Consider the following 16,380-nt stretch of genomic DNA (forward strand, 5'->3'; position numbering starts at 1 on the left):
AGGAGATGTCTCTGCTTTTTAAGATGCTGTCTAGGTTTGTCATTGCTTTTCTCCCAAGAAGCAGGCGTCTTTTAATTTTGTGGCTGCTGTCACCATCTGTAGTGATCATGGAGCCCAAGAAAGTAAAATCTCTCACTGCATCCATTTCTTCCCCTTCTATTTGCCAGGAGGTGATGGGACCAGTGCCTATGATCTTTGTTTTTTTGATGTTGAGCTTCAGACCATATTTTGCGCTCTCCTCTTTCACCGTCATTAAAAGGTTCCTTAATTCCTCCTCACTTTCTGCCATCAAGGTTGTGTCATCTGCATATCTGAGGTTGTTGATATTTATTCTGGCAATCTTAATTCCGGCTAGGGATTCATCCAGCCCAGCCTTTCGCATGATGAATTCTGCATATAAGTTAAATAACCAGGGAGACAATATATAGCCTTGTCGTACTTCTTTTCCAATTTTGAACCAATCAGTTGTTCCATATCCAGTTCTAGCTGTAGTTTTTGTCCCACATAGAGATTTCTTAGGAGACAGATGAGGTGATCAGGCACTCCCATTTCTTTAAGAACTTGCCATAGTTTGCTGTGGTTGACACAGTCAAAGGCTTTTGCATAGTCAATGAAGCAGAAATAGATGTCTTTCTGGAACTCTCTAGCTTTCTCCATAATCCAGCGCATGTTTGCAATTTGGTCTCTGGTTCCTCTGCCTCTTCTAAATCCAGCTTGCACTTCTGGGGGTTCTCAGTCCACATACTGCTTGAGCCTACCTTGTAGAATTTTAAGCATAACCTTGTTTGAGTATGGTGACATAAATCAAGGTTTCCACTCAGACTGAAACTCCATCTACAGTCCATACATTTAAATAGTTTCTCCCCTGTGTGTGCGGCTGATGTTTTCTCAGATTTCCATTCTGACTGAAGCATTTACTGTACACCATACCTTTAAATGTTTTCTCCCGTGTGAGTCCGTTGATGGGTTGATGTGCAACTAAAGCCCTTTCCACATGTCATACATTGAAATGGTTTCTCCCCGTGTGACTCTGTTGATGGTTCCTAAGGCATCCACTATTACTAAAATTCTTTTCACAATCCATACATTGAAATGGTTTCCCCCCTGTGTGAGTCCGTTGGTGTAAATACAGATATCCATTCTGACTGAAGACCTTTCTGCACTCCATACACTGAAATGGTTTCTCCCCTGTTTGTGTCCGTTGATGTGTTCTAAGCTTTCCATTATCACCAAATCTCCTTCCTCATTCCATACATTTAAATAGTTTCTCACCAATGTGAGACTGCTGATGTATTCTCAGGTTTCCGCTATAGCTGAAGGACTTTCCACACTCCATACATTTAAATGGTTTCTCCCCTGTGTGAGTCCGTTGATGTGATCTAAGGCTTGTATTACAACGGAAGCTCTTTCCACACTCCATACATTTAAAAGGTTTCACCCCTGTATGAGTCTGTTGATGTCTTCTAAGGTGTGCACTCTGCCTGAAGCTTTTTCCACACTCCACGCATTTATATGGTTTCTCCTCTGTGTGAGTCCGTTGATGTTCTCTAAGGTATCTACGATTACCAAAACTCTTTTCACACTCCGTACATTGAAATGGTTTCTCCCCTGTGTGAGTCCGTTGATGTTTCCTGAGCCATCCTCCATCACTAAAGCTCTTTTCACACTCTGTACATTTAAATGGTTTCTCCCCTGTATGAGTCCGTTGATGTATATTGAGTTGTCCACTCTGCCTGAAGCTCATTCCACACTCCATACATTTAAATGGTTTCTCCCCTGTGTGAGTCCGTTGATGTATATTGAGGTGTCCACTCTGACTGAAGCTCTTTTCACACTCCATGCATTTAAATGGTTTCTCCCCTGTGTGAGTCCGTTGATGTTTATTGAGGTATCCACTCTTACTGAAGCTCATTCCACACTCCATACATTTATATGGTTTCTCCCCTGTGTGAGTCCGTTGATGATTGTTAAGGTCTCCACTCTGACTGAAGCTCTTTCCACACTCCATGCATTTAAATGGTTTCTCCCCTGTGTGAGTCCGTTGATGTTGTCTAAGACTTCCACTATCACTAAAGCTCTTTTCACACTCCATACATTTATATGGTTTCTCCCCAGTGTGAGTCCATTGATGTCTTCTAAGGCTTCCACTATCACTAAAGCTCTTTTCACACTCTGTACATTTAAATGGTTTCTCCTCTTTGTGAGTCCACTGATGTCTTCTAAGTCTTACACTATTACTAAAACTCTTTCCACAGTCCATGCATTTAAATGGTTTCTCCTCTGTGTGAGTCCATTGATGTTGTCTAAGGCTTTCACTATCACTAAAGAGCTTTCCACACGCCATACATTTAAATGGTTTTTCCTCTGTGTGAGTCCATTGATGTCTTCCAAGATTTCCACTGCAACTGAAGCCCTTTCCACACTCTGTACATTTAAATGGTTTCTCCCCTGTGTGAGTCCGTTGATGTCTTCTAAGGCTTCCACTATCACTAAAGCTCTTTTCACACTCCATACACTGAAATGGTTTCTCCCCTGTGTGAGTACGTTGATGTCTTCTCAGGTGTCCACTCTGACTGAAGACGTTTCCACACTCCATGCATTTAAATGGTTTCTCCCCTGTGTGAGTCTGTTCATGTCTTCTAAGGCTTCCACTATTATTAAAGTTCTTTCCACACTCCATATTGTCTCCCCGCTGTGTGAGTCTGTTTGAGCAATTTAAGGTTTCCACTCTGACTGAAGTTCTTCCCACGCTCCCTGCACGTAAAACGTTTTCTCTCTGTGTGAGTCCGCTGGTGTGTTCTAAGTTTTGGATTGAAAGAGAAGCTCTTTCCGCACTCGATACCTTTAAATGGGTTCTTTCCTTTTTCTGTTCGTTGATGTGAACTATGTGTGCTCATTCAGTGAAGCATATTCCACATTTCACACATTTTAAAGGCTATTCCTAATGAAACGAAAGGTGCCCTGTCCCCTGCAATTCTGTCTTCTCCATCACCTTTTTCAGAGTGGGCAGAAAGGAAATCCTGTTTGGGTTTCAGGAAAGAAAACACAGGGGGGGAAAGGGCACATCAACTGCCATTAGCACCTTCTCTTATTTCAACATCTCCTACATTCTCCCATGTCCTCCCCATGTTCCCAATTTTTAGGAAATGAAAATGGTATGATGTTAAATGGTAGTAATGCATCAGCAACCATTCATAATCCTCAATCATCTTTAATAACACAGCATGATCTTGGAATACTGTTGTCCTCTGAGACTGCCCTTCAAATCAAGTGGCTGCCCCCGTTTCCACCTCTAGATCTTCATGAATCACCTGCACAGTCCCACTGACCTCAGGAGGTCCATATGGACCAATTTGGGAGACCCAGGCCTTCATCTCTTCCAGGGACTGTGGTCTGGGTCAGTCAGAGAACTAGTGACAAGGCTTGGTGCTTGGCGTCAGCTGAATGGGTGCTCAGGGAAGCTCCTGTTCTTGGAGATGGACCTCTGTCTACATGACTCACATTGCATGGAGAGAGCAGGAGAAGCAGAAGGAAAGCAGCTGGCACATGGGAATCCCAGGTGGAAGCACCCACCCCAATGGTTCTTTATAATGATGATGTGCTGCCTGATCCTGTGCTTGTCTTCTGACAGAGGACTATCCTAATCTGGCACTGAAAAGCAGGATATTCAAGGCAAGGAGATAACTGTACTTAGTGGTAGGTAGACATATTGGTCTGACACAGCTGAAAAAAATAGTAAAAAAATAGTCCAGTAGCACCTTAGGGACCAACTAAGTTTGTTTTAGGTAAAAGCTTTCATATGCATGCACACTTCCTCTTATAGTGAAGGGTAGTGGGAGATCGTAGTAGGAGTACCCTTCTGAGGAAAACCCCCACCTCCCATGATATATAAAGGTCTGGTGACATCTGTTTCAGTGTATCTGAAGAAGTGTGCATGCACACGAAAGCTTATACCTAGAACAAACTTAGTTGGTCTCTAAGGTGCTACGGGAATATTTTGTAATTTTTTATTTCAACTGCGTCATATCAACACGGCTACCTACCTGAATCTAGATGTCATGGGGTGTTTGGGATAAGTAGTTCCTTGGCTGGGGGACATGTCCTGCACCTTCTGGGGTCATTTTTCCACCCTTGATGCCCACCCTGCACTCAGCTCTCACCTGTGGCTTCCAGAAGCTGTCAGCATGCAACAGGGGTTCAAGCAACGGCTTCAACCGGCCGGCTAAACCAGGTGAGGAAAGCTGATACGTCTCAAATCCTTGGGGGGCTGGGGAATTCTGCTGCACCTGAAGTCAAGCCCTGGTTGATGGAGAGGAGGAGAACAACCGTGAATCCCACAGTCCAGAAGGCAGATTCTGCCCGTGCTGAAGAGGAAAGTGAAGGGCAGATGGGGCACGTCCACTTGGAGGCTTGTTATCTAGTCCCAGGGTCACTCTGACCTTGAATTACATATAAATTACAGTATTGAAATGTGCCTGCTCCCACTTCCTATTCTGATATTACTCTACTCTGCTTGTCTGTTTCTTACTTGAGTGCTGTTTTGGTATGCTCAGGGTTTTACTGTCAGTTACTTTTTTTGTGTGGATCCTGTTATGCTTCTCTGTCTTCAGTAATAAATTTCTCAGCTGAATTATTTTTTTGCTGCCTCTGTCTTTTCTCCTATACAACGATCATTATGGAGGAGCAAGATCTGCAACCCAAAGCCCTCATCAGCCTCGGCCCTGTGGACGTGAAGGAGCATCTTCACCCACATCGTTCAGTCCGGACAGGGAGGTCCGCCTCCGAGGGTCTTCTGCTGGTTCCCTTGCTGTTAGAAGTGAAGTTCCAGGGAAGCAGGCAGAGGGCCTCCTGCCACATGGGATGCCCACCCTTCTATGGGCAAGGAAGTAGGCAACCATCTGACATTTAGAAGACAGCTGTATCAGGAGGTTTTTAATGTTTGATGTTTTACTGTCTTGTACAGTATATGTACTGTAGGGATGCGAGTGGTGCTGTGGGTTAAACCACAGAGCCTACGACCTGCCGATTAGAAGGTCGGCAGTTTGAATCCCCACGATGGGCTGAGTTCCCGTTGCTCGGTCCCTGCTCCTGCCAACCTAGCAGTTCGAAAGCACGTCAAAGTGCAAGTAGATAAATAGATACCACTCCGGTGGGAAGGTAAACGGCGTTTCTGTGTGCTGCTCTGGTTTGCCAGAAGCGGCTTAGTCATGCTGGCCACATGACCCAGAAGCTGTATGCCGGCTCCCCGGCCAGTAAAGCGAGATGAGCGCCACAACCCCAGAGTCAGCCACGACTGTACCTAATGGGCAGGGGCCACTTTACCTTTACCTATATGCACTGTAAACTGCCCAGAGTGGCTGGGGGAAAATACTAATACTATAATGTCTAGAGTGGTACCTCGGGTTACAGGCACTTTAGGTTACAGACTCTGCTAACCCAGAAATAGTACCTTTAGTTAAGAACTTTGCTTCAGGATGAGGACAGAAATCGTGCTCCGGCAGCGTGGTGGCCCCATTAGCTAAAGTTATTGTTCAGGTTAAGAACAGTTTCAGATTAAGAACGGAGCTGTAGAACGAATTCAGTTCTTAACCCGAAGTACCACTGTACTATTATTATTATCTTGTGATTTTTTTGTAGTTATTTTGTAATTCGTACTGCAATATCAGCTCACGAATTGTTATGGGTGGAGAAAATCACAGGGTTTCCGTAAACTATAATCCCACCCACACACTCTCATTCACATACAGTCTGTAAATTTGGGAATGACACACACCTCACCTGTGCTAATACTGGCAGTCTTTGGCCTGCACAGGCACACCCGGTGTGTAGAGCCTCCAGCCACAGGCACTGTCTATCATAAAAATGGGTCCTTTGACTGGGAAGATTCATGCAGTCACTGTCATCGGATAACAGCTTGTCAGTCACTCTGACACTGCCTACAAAGAATAGGGGGAACAGAAATGCTTTTGAGGTGCAACTTCTGTATCAATCCTGAGAGCCATTCCATGGACTCTGCACCCCTGTTTCTGATGACAGGTGTACATTATCCTCATCCTCAGTGGAAAAGACAATAATGATAGAAGCCTGAGAGAGAGGAAAAGGTTTCTGGCTGCTTCCTGGGTGGGATTGCGGAAACAAAGAGCCGCTTCTGAGAAGGCCCCTCCTCTCCCCTCCCCTCTTCCTCTCCGGATTTCCTCTCCTCTCCAGGGGACTAATGGTTGGACTGGGCAGAATCGCTGCGTCTGGACAGGGCAGGGGCTTATGGGGTGGAAAGAGGATGGAGATTGCAGGAAGGCGAGGGACGGGGCCTGGACCCCCACTTTCCAGGGATCCCTCTCTGGTAGCCTTGAAGGGGGGGGCCGATTGCTGGGCGGGAGGGAGAAGCCAAGGCTTCCCCAAGGAAGCCACGATGGAGACGCCCCCCCCAAAGACTGGTCTTCCTATCTCCCTCCCTCCCCCATTGCTGCGCTTCCCTGACTCGGGGATGCCCCCTCCCTTGTCCCCCTACTTCCCCGACCCCCTCTCTTTCTCCCGGAGTCTCCCCTGCATCCAGACGACCCCTTGGCTCACCCCTTGCCAGGCGCGACCCATCTCTCCGCCCCTTTTGCCCCCCCCCCTAAGACGAGCCGGGGAGAGACAGGGGGGGGTCTCTATCCTGGCTTCTCTCCGCGCCCCAGGGATGCCTGCGCGGCGTAAACGGGGCCAGGGAGTCCTCGTGGGTGGGCGCCCCATATTCGCCCCTTCGCAGCACGCGTGCCGGAATCCAGGCCCCACAGAAGGCGCTTGGGGGAGCTGGAAGGGTCTCTGGGTCCTTTTCTCCCCTCCCCCCCCCCGCGACCCCTTTACCTCTTTGTCCTCGCTCCCGATTCTCCTTTCCTGCAACATCCACCGGGGGGGGGGTCCCCTGCCTTCTCCCTCCCCTTTCCGAAAGCGCCTCCCTAGAGCTACGGGGCAGAGCAGCAATCCGGAGTGAATTGCTGGGAGAAGCAGGCAGTTTGGGAGGGGGGCTCACCCCCCCATTCCCGGAGCAGAAGCCGGATTGGAGGAGGAGGAGGAAGGGGTGGGATGTTTGGGGGCGGGATCTGGGGTTGTGGGGGCGGGGTGAGAGGAGGATGTGCCGGGAGGGGAGGGAAAGAATTGGGGGGGGGGGGAGAGGAAGGTTCCTCCCTCCCGTCTTCCTTCTGGGGATCAGGTGAGCGGGGGACGGGCTGATCCCGGAGATCCAGCTGCAAAGAGGGGTCCCCCCCCCAAGTGCAACATCTTCCCCTCCCCCACCCCACGAGCTTAGATCCCTCCGTGTTTTAGGTCTTGGTGCTGTTCAAACGAGGAATGGAGGGGGGCAGCTAAACGACTCCCCCCAAATCCCAGCTCCCCACCCCAGCCTCTGACTAAGGCCAGGACAATGACCGTGGACACAGGCCCCGTCCCTGCACAACAGCCAAGAGGCTCAGAAAAGCAGCCGATACAATTGTAGCCAGAAGCGGATACCGTGAATCGGACTGTTTCCTCGACTATCCAATATAGAAAGCTGAAGAAATGTCAAATAATTTCCAAAATTCTACGGTTTGACCGGTTTCCTTGCTTCCAAAGTCTAATGACTCCTCTCCAATTAGGGGATCCAGGGCTCCCCCTGACTCCATAATCCCTTAGCAGGCAGGAGGCGATCAAGGGCAGCACATGCCCCAGGCAGAAATCCATCGGGATGGCGGGTTGAATCCTGATACTTTGAAGGGAGAAGGGCAGGAAAGCCTTTCAACTGGGGGATGGGCAAATACTATTATGTTCTTTGGGGAAGAGGGCAGTTAAAAGGTTTGGGAAATTGGGGTTATTGACGGGGTGGGTGACAGGCTCATGTTTCTAAATGCCATAGACTCCTACTTTGTGACATATTTGTGATGTATAGATGACCCTGTTGAAAAATGTATTGTGGGAAATGGGGAGAAAAAATTGTGGGGGGAAACCCCATGTCATATCGATGAAGTTGTTGGAAAATTTATTATGGGGAAGGGGGTAAAAGCCATTAAAAGTTCATGCAACCATATGTTCCTACTTTTTGTGTGTTTGAACCTTGTTGCAACACATAAAGATCAGGTCAACTGACCACTGTTTGCTTCTTTAACTTGGCTGGATTCTCCTTCTTTTGCTGACAGGAGGGACCCACGGGGAGTGGCACCCTGAGGAGCTGGGCAGCGGAGTAAATCCGCACCCCGGGATATCTTCCTTCTCAACTCTTTCCCACCTGAGCCTCACCCCCTTATCTAAAAGCCAGACACAACACAATGTGACAGGATTGTGACTCCTACCCTCAGGAAGCAAAATAGCTCCCCCCTCCCAAGCAAAGCAACCCCGGGATGCTGAGGTCCCCCAATCCTTGAAATGAAAAGGGGGGGGGGGGCTCGGGAAACTTTCAGGGAGCAGGTGGGGAGGGGGCTGCCCAGGCTCCAGAAGCTCCTTCTCGCTGGTTCCTCCCCATCGCCCTCCTGCTGCCTGCCTCCCCTCTGCTTCTACTGGTCCTTTGCAAGTGCGGGGAAGCTGCAGCCCCTCCGCCCCCCCCTCAAATTCCTTCTAAGAGCCCCACGTTGCACGGGGCAGGCTCACCTGCAGCGACACAAAACGCAGCTGCCCTGGCAGACTGGAGCCAGGCTGGGGCGCACCGTGGGGACCCCAGAAATGTGTCCCTAGAAGAAATGCGCCCCCCAGTTGGATGCAGCCCCCCTTCTCTGGTGCTCAAGTGCTGCCGGTGGGCTTCCCAGAAGAGGCCCCTGCTTGGCCCCTGGCAGGACAGGGGCCCCTTGGGCCTGATCCTGCAGGGCTCACCTGACGTTCTAATGCAAGTGAATACTCCTTTGTACTTCAGGGAGAACAGGGTTTCCCAAATTTGGGTCTCCAGCTGTTTTTGGACTACAGCTCCCATCACCCTGAGCTAGCAAGACCAGTGGTCAGGGATGATGGGAATTGTAGTCATGCCCTCCAGGTGGCTCTGGCATGTGAGCCAAGCTGCATGTGACAAGGGTGGGGGAATTCCGTCCTGGTGTTACGGAAATTACAAGGGTGTGTGTGTTTACCATCTGACATTATGCCCTGGGTCGAAAACCCCTCTCTCCTCAGTCGCACAAGAACAACACACACATCGTATAAATACAGGAAAACACGGCATCTGTATTTTATTAATGGGATTTACGGACTTTGTGTTTTATGAATGGGATTTATGAATAACTGAAACTCACCAATCAAGAGCGCTTTGTTTTGACAACTAGCCAATGGGGGAATCCGTAGACGGCTGAAACTGCCTCCAAACCAGCCTTTCAGCTCAGCCTTTGCACGATTGTCTCAGCGCCCTCCTCCTGCTCTGACTATGGACAAAGTATATGAAATGTATCCATTTTGGTTTCGATTGCCTAAAGTTTCTACACTGTTACAAAGATTGTGTCTGAATGTATCCTTTCAGCTTGACAGCTCAGGGAAAGATACCTAACTTTGCAAATTCATATAATAGCCATTCTATAACCAATTCTTCCCATTCCGACGCCATTTTAAGGTGAATTTAGGCTTCACCCTCCTCCATGACCCTGGAAGCAGATAGTCACGTAGGCAGTGAGAACAGGGCCTCCTGCCATAATCCCCTGAGCGTGAGAGCATGTACACTTCACCCCACCCAGGGAGTGACCAAGGGGCGACAATAGACTTCCACAGAGGCAGCTGACCAAGCCAGGCGTTCTGAAAGCCCATCTCAGGAGAAGCCCTGAGTGCAAGGATGTATGTCGATAGTTTTATTGTTCTCTGGGTGGTGGGTACTTGAGAGGTGTCCAGAGATGTATCTGATAGAATGATGAACTGCTGAACTTGTGTAACCCTTTGATACTCCTCCCCACGTGACATACTAGTGAAGATGCTACTATGAATAAATCTGAGTGGGGGGGGGAGCTATAAAGGTTGATGTCACCCCAGGCTCAGGGTTCTTGCTCTGTGTGGGAATCTCTTGCACAACAATAAAGATTGTGGTCTACTGATCGCCAGTTTGCTCCAGATTACAGTGGTAGGAGTGAGAAGGGAGGAGGCAAAGTTTGCTCATGGCAGCAAATTGTCCAGGGTTGTTCAAACAAAGAGATATTGCAAGGAGCTCCAAAAGGACCTCTCCAAACGCGGTGAATGGGCAGAAAATACAATTCATTGTCAATGAGATTAAAGTGATGCATGTTGGGACAAAAAAACCCTATGCCCATTAATATAATGTACAAGCTCATGGGGTCTGAACAGGGTTTCTTTGTGTGCTCTAGGAGACCAGGGGAGAGGGGAGCTGGTTGCAGCAGGAGGGGGAGTCTCCCTGGATGCTTCAGCAGCCGGCCTCCTCTGGGACTCCTGGCACCCTCCTCTCCTCCCTCTGAGTCTGAACTGCTCTCTGCCCCAGCCTCTTCCTGCTCACCAAACCCTGTTTCCTCCTCAGCTTGCAACACCTCCCGTCCTGGTCTGCTCCCCTTTCTCCCTCTATCTGCTCATCGCCATCCCACCACCAGTCCCTGGGTTCTGAGCCTTCTTCCCTTGTGGACACCTTCTTCCCCAGCTGGCACTCCCCCCCCCACACCCAGCAGTTCCATGACAGCAAAAGCAGAAACAAGAGTAAAATCAGTGTGATGGTAATATGAACTGTCGTCCTCTGGGGCCTATCTTGGAAGTAGTCTCACGGAGAACCCTCCTGCAACACCCGACGGAGCTAGTGAACCGAGGTGAGATTTTTACCAACTTGACCCTTACAAGATAAATAATGGTGACGACCAGGAGTGGCGGTAGAACACCAGGTTTTTATCGGAGTGACATAAGATCTCTCTCTAAAAGAGCTACCCTAAAGGGAGCTCAAACAAAAAGCACTCGGCCCTTTAAGAATAGGGGTAAAGTCAAGCCGAGTGAGAATCAGCAGGAAACTGAAACTTCTCCCTCCTGCAATGAAGGGCCGGCTGTGCAGAGAGAGGATTGTGTAGAAGAATGGCACGACAAAGGACCAATAAAGCCCAAAGTAAATCCAAACATAATTGGTACAGTCACCGAAGTACTCCCAAAACAGAGACTTAAATCCCAAGCTTCTCCTGAACCATCCCAAGTCCAAGAAGTGGAAGAACTAATGTTAAAACAAATTGCAGAGATGTCTTCGGGAAACCCTAAAACATCAAGAGACTCCTGCTTCCAACTTGAGACAAATGAGGATGAGGATTTATCAGTTATCAAATGGCTTGTGCTTTTAACTGAGGATATCGAAAATATAAAATCTCATCTGGCCACCTGTACAAAAATCCTCACTATAATGATAGACACTTGCAAAACTCTCTGTAGGGATCCAGCGGGGTGACTGTAGAATTGGAAAGTAATAACAACTTCCTTCCTACCACCTGCAAAAACAGATCACCAAGGAAGGCCAAGAGATCTTGTAGGGCTACTGCCTTGAAAAGGAGGCCCATAAGGGTAAAAAAAGAGCAGAAATGTTAAAAATTTTAAGGCAGTGCGTTACAAAAAAAATGGGATTTTAAAAAGCTCTTTAATCTTCTCAAGAGTATCCCAATAACCGAGACCAGTGGGAACACTGAGAAACTTCTAACCAGGAAATATTCTAAGCAAGAACGTTCTATAAACCCTTGCCCTGACGCTGCGATGGATTGCTTGGAACCCTTAACACCTACCCCAACACCTAACTCCAAGCAAGACATTTTGATCCAAGATCCATGGTCTTACATTCTATCTGTAGATGAAACCAATCCCTCTAAGAAGAGAAATCTGACAAATCTAACAAATAAAAACTGGAATCTGGTTCTGTACCGAAACAAACTCGTTTTATCAAATTATCCTAAACCCCCAGGACTCCTGTCACAAGAAGAGCATAAAGCCCATCTATTGAACCTTTTAAAGATCTATATGCCGGGTATCCTTAATAACCCTACTGATTTGGCCCAAGTGGAATATCTATACTTCAACGGATTCCTTGCCAGAGCGGTGGTCTCATTCTATGAGGGGAGACTGGCAAAACTAGTGTACAAATGTAGAGAACATCTGGAGACGAGTGGTATAAGAATCTCAAGGTACTTTAAAAATGAAGTACCTCCAATTCCACTTATCCCCCATATTGTAAATTTGCCAAAAACTCAACATGAGATTGACCAGCATGTTCTAATTGATATAAACTCTGCGGAGGACATCTCCAAACATCCTTCTGGTCTGGTTGCCAAGGACTCTCAAAGGTTGGACTTCCTTGGGCCCAGGTATGCGAAGAATCAGAGAATCGACCTTGATAGCTTTGATAATAACTTACTCCACTCTTATAGTGTTCTCCCGCAAGAAGTTCAGAAAGAAATACTTCATAAAATTGATACCCTTTACTTCTGCCTGACAAAAGTGACGGAGGAACAGCTGAGATTACCTAAACAAAATATGCTTGATAGAGACTGTGGTTCAGATTCTGTCCCACGCTTATACCACCAAGAACTGGACCTGTGGGTTGGGAAGGCACCCACCCCTACCAGCCAACTGGTTGTTGCGGAGATGAATCCACTCTTCCATATTCTGGAGGCGGAAACCCCATCACCAGACCCATCTATTATGCACCCCATCTCTAAGGCAAATATGACTACAACATCTGCCTGGGACAAAATGAGAGAACTTAACGAATCTGAATTAGGCTCTCCATGTAAAGTGCCCCATATGGGTCCACCTACTTGTAACTTTATTAACCCACTCTCTTCTAATGTGTGCAAGCTGAATAAATCCATAGATACCATTGAACCAGTAACAGAACCAGCTGAACCAGACCAACAAATGAGAGACGACTCCATTTTATTTTTAGCCCCGAAGAATGATCTGGTTGAAGACCCGACAGGTCGTATTAACAAAACTATCCAAATAATTAATGATCACTCAACTAGTGGCACGATACCTGTTGACTTAATTTCGCTCTCTCTAAGTAATACCCCCCTAATTCTACCATCTGGCTCTGAAAAGACGACTATCTTAGGCCAAGCATCTGCCTTTAGCGAGACGAGTGGCATGACTTTACATCCAAACCACCCCAATAAATCTAAACAGTTGGGATGTATAGCACGATTGCCACCTTCTCAGAGGAAAATTACTGATTTTTTTGAAGCTGAAACTCCCCCAAAGTTAGAATCCCATCCCCACATGATCTGACTACCTAACGACCAGCCCAGCCACTCCTCGATGTCATTTTTATGCTGGAATATTGCGGGATGGAGGGGGAAGAAATCTGATCCAGACTTCTTAAAATTTGTTAATTTATTTCAAGTAATTCTCCTACAAGAAACTTGGGAAGAGGAGGCGATTGACATAAATGGATACGATACCATTTTGCTTCCAGCTAGCCCCTCTCTTAAAGGTGGACGCCCTAGGGGAGGTTTGGTAATAGCCATTTCCCTCTAATTGCAAGCAAAACTTACACTTGTTAAATCTTCCTCTCCTTACGCGATTACAGGATTGATTTCAGGAGGGAAATTTGAATTACTGGTAACAAATGTTTATTTCCCCCCTGGGGGGCAGGTAGTGGACCTCCATTCCAAATGGGAAACACTTGAAGAACACCTAGCTTTCTGTTACACTAAGTTCCCAAACATTTCAGCAGTCATGGGAGGTGATTTTAATGCTCGTACAGCTGCAAACTGGGAAGCGCTAGGCAAGGCCAAATGGTGGGTCATACCTGATCACCAGAACTTGGATTTCTCCCCCCATATACAGAGAAAATCGAAAGATAATAGGGTTAACGAAGCGGGAACCCTTCTTTATCAGCTGATTTTAACGTTGATAATTTTAAACGGAAATTGTCCCCCGGATATTCCGGGTGAGTTTACTCATTTGAGCACACTTACAAATAGTGTTCTCGATTATTTTATTGTTTCCAGAGATTTATTCCCAAATTTTTCTTATTTTAAAATAGAAAACATCCAAATGAGCGACCATCTGCCCTTGAGTGCCAAGCTTTCCCTAGACTGGCAGTCTATCGAGTCTAGACACCCCATATATATGAGAATAAATACTGCAGAACAAGTGAGAGGAGTAAAATGGTCAGTAACTCAAGCCCAAAAATATATGGAATTCTTCCAACAAGAGATAATTCAAACTCATGTTGTTTTAGATTTAGATCCGTATGGGCATGAACAAATTATTAATTCATTCTCTTTGCTTACAGAAGATCTTATGTCCTTTTTTACAGTACCAGCCATCCAAGTAAATCGGGCCCATTTTAAGACCGGTGCCCCTTGGTTTAACTTAAAATGCAAACAAGCTAGACGACATCTCTGTGCCATTTACAATGAATATAAATCTTCTGGTGCTTTAGTATTACCCAGGAATTACCAACAAGCAAAAAGAGCATATAAGCAAGCCCAGAGAATGGCTAAGCAAGAGTGGCAACAAAATCGCTGGCAGGCGCTAATAGTCGCATCTAGTTCATGTAGCTCAGGGCAATTTTGGCAATTGGTTAATAGAAGATCAAGGATACCCCTTAACAATAATTCCTGCCCCGGTCTGGGAATCCTTTTTAAGGAAATATTTCGCGTCACCAGATTCCAATACCAACGCTCTTGATGATGTATTTGACCATCTCCCCATCTGGCCTCCTACTGACCCCGATGAAATCTTGAATTTAATCTCTAAACTTAAAATCGGCAAAGCCCCTGGGCCTGATTTGGTTCCGGCGGAAGCCATAAAACTACATTCCGACTGGTGGGCAAAAATCCTGGCTGTTACTTTCGATGCTATTAATGCAACCGGAAGGGTGCCAAAAATATGGAAGGACGCTATTATAATTCCAATATATAAAAAAGGCTCCCCAGACGATCCGGAGAATTATAGGAATATTAGTTTACTGACAATAGTTGGAAAGATATACGCACGTTTTCTGCTGAATAGACTTACCCAATGGGCTGAAGAAAAGAAACTGATAGGCCCAGAGCAAGCAGGATTCAGACCGAACCAGTCAACTACGGACCATGTTTTAGTCTTGCACCATCTAGCCCGGAAATACTCCTCTTCAAATCGGGGCCAACTTTGTGTGGCTTTTATCGACCTTAAGGCTGCATTTGACAGCATCCCCAGAAGGTTACTCTGGGAAAAGTTGGCCCGATGGGGAATTGATAGAAGACTTTTATGGTTAATAATCCAGCTGCATGAGGGGTCGGCTGCTAGGGTGAGAATAACCCCAGCCGGCGATCTCACAAACTCTGTGCCCATCAACAGAGGAGTCCGGCAAGGATGTATCCTAGCTCCTTTTCTTTTCAATTTATTCATTAGTGACAGGAGGATACCATTGGCTGAATCTCAGGAAATGACCCATGCCCCCCGCCTCGCAAACTATCGTTGCCCATTATTACTCTATGCTGATGATGCTGTGATCTTATCCTTCTCAAGAATTGGCCTCAGGAGAGCATTAAAATTCTTTGTTTCATATTGTAAAACAAATTCCCTCACTATAAATCAATCTAAATCAAAAGTACTAATTTTCTCAAAAAGTCGGAAATCCTATAAGTGGCAATTAGATGGAGAACCTATTGAACAGGTCTATAAATTTCAATACCTGGGAGTTTTTCTCCAATATAATCTGGGTTGGAAGGCGCATATTGCACATATTTTAAACAAGGCCAAGGCCCTATCCTTTGCGCTTTTGCGCTTTTTCTTTTCGGACGGGGCTCTTCATGTTCCATCTGCCTTGAAAGTATTCAAAGCTAAAGTAATTGCAACATTGGCATATGCTGTTCCTTTATGGGGGACCGCAGTAAACTTGATGCCCTTGGAGGTAATTCAAAATCAATTTCTAAGACGACTGCTAAAACTTCCTCAGTGCGTTAGTAACGCAGCTATTCGCTTAGAATTAAAAACTACATCTTTAGAAAATACTCTTTGGAGGCGCAGCCTTTGTTACTGGCTGTCCTTAAGGCCTAGGCTCCCGAATCTGTATTTGATCCAATGCCTCTGGAGAGATAATTTTCCCGTCCTAGGGGCAAAAGAGATCCATTCCAAAGTAGTGACCTATGGATTGTCTCCATCAGAATTATTGGAATTGGACCTAGCCACAGCAAAAAAAACCCTCACTCAAAAACTTGAGGAGATTGACCTACAACAAAACACCATTTTGGGTAGTGGCACTTGCTCACCATTAAATCTTGGCATAGTGCCCTCACAGCAGATACCATCTTATTTGACTTCTTTGTCTGTAGCGGCCCACAGATATGCCTTTATTAAGGCAAGATTTAACGCCTTTCCTTCCAATGTCTTGAATAATAGATCTTCCAATGGTCGGATCTCAGCGGTGTGTGTATGTGATAATAGATCTATAGAATCTTTACAACATATACAATTCTGTTGTTCACTACATTCAGTTTCTCGGATCAG

At 46.5% G+C, this 16,380-nt stretch overlaps 1 protein-coding gene across 2 annotated transcripts in view; it reads right to left on the reverse strand.

Moving 5' to 3' along the window:
* LOC308486304 (uncharacterized protein) overlaps positions 1 to 16,380 on the reverse strand; it is a 174,763-nt gene that overhangs the window by 82,130 nt on the left and 76,253 nt on the right. Inside the window, exon 1 of one of the 2 annotated variants that reach the window (XM_081023023.1) lies at positions 6,847 to 6,966. The exons of the other annotated variant lie outside the window; for it this stretch is intronic. The gene's annotated coding sequence lies outside the window, so the exon portion shown is untranslated. Of the gene's footprint in view, positions 1 to 6,846; positions 6,967 to 16,380 lie in introns of those variants that run through there. 2 annotated transcript variants of the gene reach the window in all.

This window comes from Podarcis pityusensis, assembly GCF_964106645.2.
Source record: "Podarcis pityusensis genome assembly, chromosome: 10".
NCBI classification, from domain to species: Eukaryota; Metazoa; Chordata; class Lepidosauria; order Squamata; family Lacertidae; genus Podarcis; species Podarcis pityusensis.